Source organism: Podarcis pityusensis, assembly GCF_964106645.2.
Source record: "Podarcis pityusensis genome assembly, chromosome: 7".
NCBI classification, from domain to species: domain Eukaryota; kingdom Metazoa; phylum Chordata; class Lepidosauria; order Squamata; family Lacertidae; genus Podarcis; species Podarcis pityusensis.
Window position 1 is genome coordinate 44807057 of NC_138031.1, and position 6731 is coordinate 44813787.

The following is a 6731-nucleotide window of genomic DNA, read 5'->3' on the forward strand; positions in this document are numbered from 1 at the left end:
TTATTGATTTACATGGACCAAGTCTTCAGCACTTCTCTTTTGCAAAGAGAATCCCATGGCTTTTCCCAATCTGCTGCCCTCCGGTTGTTTTGGACTCGAACTCCCATCAGCCTCTGCGAACATGTCCAGTGATCAGGGATGATGAGAGCTGTAGTTCAGAACATCCGGAAGACGCCATGTTGGGGAAGACTGCTCCATGGTATTCATTACATGACAAGGGCACAATACAAATTACATGCTTCAGAAGTCACCCTATGAAATCAGCAGCAGTAGGTGGTTTGTGATGTAAGCAGTATGGAAAGAAGAAGAGTTTGGATTTGATATCCCGCTTTATCACTACCCTAAGGAGTCTCAAAGCGGCTAACAATCTCCTTTCCCTTCCTCCTCCACAACAAACACTCTGTGAGGTGAGTGGGGCTGAGAGACTTCAGAGAAGTGTGACTAGCCCAAGGTCACCCAGCAGCTGCATGTGGAGGAGCAGGGAATCGAACCCGGTTCACCAGATTATGAGTCCACCGCTCTTAACCACTACACCATGCTGGCCCAGTTCCCAACCCTGAATCACACATAACATGTTAATATATGTTGGAACAACCTTGGGTCCCCAAATGTTGTTGGACTACAACTCCCATAATCTCTGACCACTGGTCCTGCTAGCTAGGGATGATGTCTTGAATGGAGGCAGTCTAAAAAGATGTGTCATTGGAGCATGTGGGGATAACATAGGTTCACTTCAGAGTTGGTGCCTTCTGCTGGGATGAACTCGAGCGAGATTTTGTTCTGGGTTGCTAATGGAGGCAGAGGAGAGGCACTGACAAGGTGTGAAGTTTCCCTCTCATGAAAGCAAGCAAGTGTAGCGTAGCAGTCTGGAAAATGGATTCACGTACCTTTTCAACCATAAAACTCAATGACCTGGTTTGAACACCATGGTAAGCCACAGTGTCTTACTGACACCACCACCTCCATCTCACTAACCTGGGGGGCCTGTGAGTCTGTGGTTTGCCTCGGGTGCCAAAATGTGTTGGGCTGGCTGTGGACACCACATACACCACCACAAGCCCTTTGGAGAAAAGAAGGCATACAAATGTGATTAAGAACGTAGAGCCTGCTGGATCAAGCGATGTCACAGCATCCCACCCTGACATTGGCCAGCCAGATGCCTGTGGAAAACCTGCAAGCAGCATTCAAGCACAAGAGCACTCTACCCTTGATTGATACATAGAATTGATTGATACATGAATTGTAGAAAAGAAGAGAAAAGAAAGAAAACCTAGGTAGATTTTAAGACTTAGGGGAAGTTAGGCACAACACTGCTGTATTTTTTATTTTATTTATGTATGCATTCTTATGAGTAGGAGACTCCCTTTCAAAAAATAAAGTCAGGCCTTTGGAAGATTTTGTCACTAGGACTGTGCCACTTGTTCCCATTAGTGCTGACTGGTGAACGTGGCATGTATTTTTTATTCTAAAATATTTATATTTGCAAACTAACATGTCACAGGACAGAATCAAAATTTAGCATCGCCGTGACTGTCTCTTGTTTCATTATTATCTCTCTGGAAGAGATCTCAGACACTGATGCCCTTGCAAATGTGCTGTGTTGCTTGGTAAGTTCGTTTTTATATCGAGACACAGGGGCTCATATTTCAAGTGTTACTCTCTGAATATTCCACCCAATAACAAATGCAAATCATAAATGTCAGCGCTGAAAAAGCTGGGCAAGACAAAAGAAACCAATAAATGGAATAAACTCAGGGCATATTTCCCTGTTCAGAAAATCCCTCCAATGCAGTAAAACAGCATCATAAGGAAAGTACATCATCTCACCCTACAAAGTTGCTCTCGTGAGCCAAGCTATGGCACCTCATTATCTGTTAAGCCAGTGACTATGGGCACAACCCAGAGAAAGTCAGGAATGCTAAATCGTAAGGAGATCAAGTAGTCTTGAGCAAAGACTAATTGCCAAAGGCTGCAACCCTAAGGTTATTTGGAAGTAAGCTGTACTGAAACCGGCCGAACTGCATAAACATGGTAGGACTTATTTTCAACAGGGTGATAAGTTTATCTGACTTTCTATTGCACTCAGTTTGAAACAGAGACCTTAGTTTAAAAATAAAAAATAAAATCATGCACAGCCACCCAAACCCCCACCCAGGGAACACCACAGCCAGCAAGCTAGTGTAGCTGAGGGATCCAAGGATCAGCCCCCCCCCCCCCCCCCAGATCTGAAGTCGCTGGTTCCGTTGCCCTACAGCATCCTGTTCTGGGCCATTCTGCTTCCTGCTGCTGGCAGGAACCTTCTCTTTAGCACAATGTTTCTCAGACACTGTGCCTTGGGTCACTTTCAGGAGGTTCTCAGTGCCACAACCTATCCAGGGCTTCCTCAGTTGCCTGTTCCATCACCCAGCTGTGACTTGGGGCTGGATCAATGGGCTCCAGCAACTCCTTACATGCTAAGTAAATGTTGCTAGGAGAAATGTGGGGTGGGGAGGAAGCTAGGTTTCCCTCTCCTATGGGGAAAGGGCCAGAGAGAGGAGGTTAGAAATTCACATATAAGGTGGTTGTTATCTTCATCACCACCATCATCAGCATCTGGGAATAGAAAGGAAGGAGATAACAGAAGAACTGTTACAGAAGAACGAAGTGAATGTAAAACAGCCAGGAAGAAGGGATGAAAGAAACTTGCAGGTGTTGTGGGGTGGGGAGGAAGAGGTACACTGTGTGTGTAAAAAGAATAGGACAAGAAAATGCAGGAGATGGATAAAAATATGCTGAGACGCAAGTGCATGTGGGAAGGTAAAATATAAAAGCAAAGGCCTTCTCCACTTACAGCCTTTAGATAATAGAATCATAGTATTAGAAGGTACCCTAGCCCAACGCCCTGCAGTGTAGGAATATGACACCATCCCGTACAGGGATAAAACGTGCAACCTTGGTGTTATCAGCACTACTCTCGGTATATTCTGCCGACAACGGCAGAGTATCTCCTGAGTAAATGCATGTACTTAGCTTGAGAGAAGATGTGCTATGGAACTGCTCACCACAAGGTAAATGCTGTGGGAAAGAATTGAGTAATTTTCAAAGATGGATCACTTATCAGAAAATGCCAGTGATTTCCAGCTGATTGTGTCAAACTCTCTGCTGCTATTTGCCACCGTTTTGTGACAGGTGGGCCTCCGTAATTTTCAGTCTTCACTAGGTTTGAGAAGACCTTTACTAGGGATACTCCTCCCTAGCAGAAGAGAGAATAGGACACAGCTATCAACATGGTGAGTGGTGTTGGTGGTTCTTATTCAAAAGGAAGCCCCTTTGAAATAAATAGGACACGCAACCTGATCTACAGTTCCTCAAAAGTTTTGGTGTCTTCAGTCGCACTTACTTCCAAATATGTGTGCATAGGATTAGACTCTGATCATAAGAGCTTTAAAGCCACTTTTCATTTTGTGCAGCAGTAAAAGGAAGCTTGATGTGCCATTTGTGTAAAGCAGGAAACATTACAGGAACTTCAGGCATATAACTGACACACACAAGAAAACGATTTGGCCATGGTGCGTTTTATGTTTTTCTGTTTCATGGTTTACATGTTGCTACAGCAAACACCAGTAGAACAATAATGACCCAGGCTGTCATGGTCATTCATCCGCTTGTCACAAAATCCAAAAATGGATTTGGATGTCAATCAAATTATTTGTAATGGGGAAGCTGATTAGTGATGATTTCTATACCACTTTATATATTTAAAATATATCTAAGAACTGTAGCAAACAACTGAAGCAACAACAAACAACTTAAACAAAATATTACAAAAATACAGGGTTACATATAAAAATGTTACAATAATACAAATTTACTAATATTGATGTAGTGTATATATAAGTAACTTTGTATTACTGCAACATTTTTATATGTAACTCTACATTTTTGTCAATCAATTCATTTACCTTCTGACACACCCTCCCTCTCAGGCTCTGGGTTCTTGCCCAGGGTCCAAACAAACTTTCAGCTCACCCACAAAAGTCTCACAATAAAGAGTTCATGTAAACAGCAGACATCACCCTAGTCTCTCACTCTAGATTTGCTTTTTATGGGCAGGTCCAAGTTGGATGGTACATCCTCAGGCTGCCCACAGCTGTGTCCCATTCAGCTGCACTCTCCACACCCAGTTCAGGTACAGCAGGTTAGTTGAGCGGTCCAGGGGGTCCAGAGGATGGAGAAAGGGCCCCCCTCCACTGACAGCTCTTTCCTCACCGTTTGTCCTCTCCTCCTCCAGATTCTGGCTGAGCAAGTGGTAGCTCAATTGCTTTAGATACACCTGTCAGGTTGTGTTTCTGTACGGCTTTCCTCAGCGATTTCTGTTTCCCTGGGGATGCCATGTGTCCTCTTTTTCCAGGACGCGTCCTCTTTTTCAGGGGTAAAATTTGGGACAAATCGCATTTAGAGCCAGTGTGGTGTAGTGGTTAAGAGCGGTAGACTCGTAATCTGGTGCACCGGGTTCGTGTCTCTGCTCCTCCACATGCAGCTGCTGGGTGACCTTGGGCTAGTCACACTTCTTTGAAGTCTCTCAGCCTCACTCACCTCACAGAGTGTTTGTTGTGGGGGAGGAAGGGAAATGAGAATGTTAGCCGCTTTGAGACTCCTTCGGGTACTGATAAAGCGGGATATCAAATCCAAACTCCTCCCCCTCCTCCTCTTCTTCTTCTTCTTCTTCTTCTTCTTTAGTTGCTTTGAATGACCATCATAGCATCCTCCTTTTTGCTCTGCAAATTAAGGCAAACTGTAGTCTCTGGATGCCCATCCACCTTTCTGCAACCTATAATACCACTGGCCACAAAGACTTGGTGACTCAGCTACAGAAACTAACAGACATTCAGATGATCAGAATCAAATTGTTCTTCTGGGTTCCTAACCGGGACATCACAGAATGTAACAATGATAACTGCGCCTTCTTTGCTGGGTGCTACATGGTTCAATTTCAGAATGTTTACCATTCAACATCTATATATGAGGCTGTTGGCAACATTCTGCAAACTGGAGGCACAGTATTGGTAATGTCTTTACAGTCTTTCTAGTCTTGAAGTTAGACTGCTGCAATGCACTCTTTGCATGGCCAGCTGTAACACTATTAATAAGTACATTAAAAACAGGAATATACTTGCAGAACTGATAACTGACTACTCAATGTGAATTTATTGCCTTAAATTAAAGCAAGTGAAACTGTTTTGAAGGCTGTAGCTTAAACAGGATAATTGTTCTGTCTCCTGCTTTTTACCCTGACATTTGCCAAAACTCATGACTTAATTATTTTTTTCTGTTCTATATTGTTTTTGCTGTCCGAGGCATGTAGAGACACAAGATTTTCCCCTCCCCATTCCTTTTTTGATTCTAAAATGAATATAATGAAGTACCAATGGAAAGTAATCAGGTAGAAGCAGAGGAAAACCTCCCAAAATAAGGGCTGGAAGCAAGTTGTTTGCTGGGTGAGGCACCTTACCACAAGTAACAGTTTTCAGCTTACCAACTTATAAATCAGTTCCTGTAGCTGGGAAATTTTTACTTGTGGCATCAGAACATAATGGGACATGGACCTGGGCATTTTCCGTTGTTGCCCTTAAACTTTGGAATATCCGTCCTTCTGTTATATGTGAAGCATCATCCACTATTTGCTTTGGACATCTTATAAAGACTAAACAAGAAATCCTTGTAAGCTGCTGAAAGAACAGGTGGAATTTAAGTAATTTGTGTGTGTATATTATTGTGGTGGAGCTATTTCTTTTAACAGCACCCTGGCTGGTAGAAATATACAGAAGTTTCCCCTATAATTGTGATCCCAAGGCAGAAAAGGCTTCAACTCCTAATCTACCTGGCACAGGAGCCCCGCCAGAAAATATCTGGCAACCCTAGGCGCACAACAAGAAGTTCAGCTTCAGTTGCTGACTTGGCAGGCTGTGCAAAAAAAAAAAAAAAGTTTGGGGGGGGAGGGTTGGCAACCCTGACTCGCACCAACGTATTTGAATAATTATTAATAATAATATTATTTGTACCCTGCCCATCTGGGTGGCTTCCAACAAAATATAAAAAATTATAAAACCTCAAAAACATTAATTCAATTTCTTAAAATGTAAAACAACATTGTAAAATGTAAAATGATTGTAAAACAACAATAACAACCTCAAGGCGGTTTACAAAAATAAAATTCACAACTATACTTTAAAAAAAATACAAAAATATGGCATGTGTGTTTTACATTAATCCCGCGCCCTTTAAAGCCAAGAAGCAAACAGTGCATTGAAGGAGATAGCAAAGATCCCACTTGAAACGGGACTGAGGGTTTCGCTTAGACGTGCTTTGCCGCACGAGCTGGAAGCTCGCTTTGCTTCTCGCGACTTGAAAGGGAAACGCCAGGCTCAGAAAAGAGTGGGCTGGACCAATGATGCGAGGAACTCGGGGGGAGGGGGCGGGAATAGATCAACAGAGAACTTCTCTCCCGACCGCCCCCTCCTCTGGGGCTGTAACATTTGTCATCGCTCGAAGGAGGTCGGGTAGGAACGTACCATTATCGCAGCGAAGGGGTGCGCTCGCTAACAGTCCTCACGGGCGCATTTTCCGGACGGCAACCGGGACCGTTCCGTTTGGAAACGGAGCTACAGGGAGCTGTGTCGAAAGCAGCGCCGCGCCGCCGGGGCACGGTGGCGCCCGATGTCGCCGTTGGCCAGGACGTTGCTCCGTCCCCT

At 43.9% G+C, this 6731-nt stretch overlaps 1 protein-coding gene across 1 annotated transcript in view; it reads right to left on the minus strand.

Annotated features, from left to right (window-relative positions):
* TAF4B (TATA-box binding protein associated factor 4b) overlaps nucleotides 1-6688 on the minus strand; it is a 61937-nt gene extending 55249 nt beyond the window's left edge. Inside the window, exon 1 of the mRNA XM_081014432.1 lies at nucleotides 6552-6688. The gene's annotated coding sequence lies outside the window, so the exon portion shown is untranslated. The remainder of the gene's footprint in view (nucleotides 1-6551) is intronic.
* Between the last annotated feature and the right edge of the window lie 43 nt (nucleotides 6689-6731).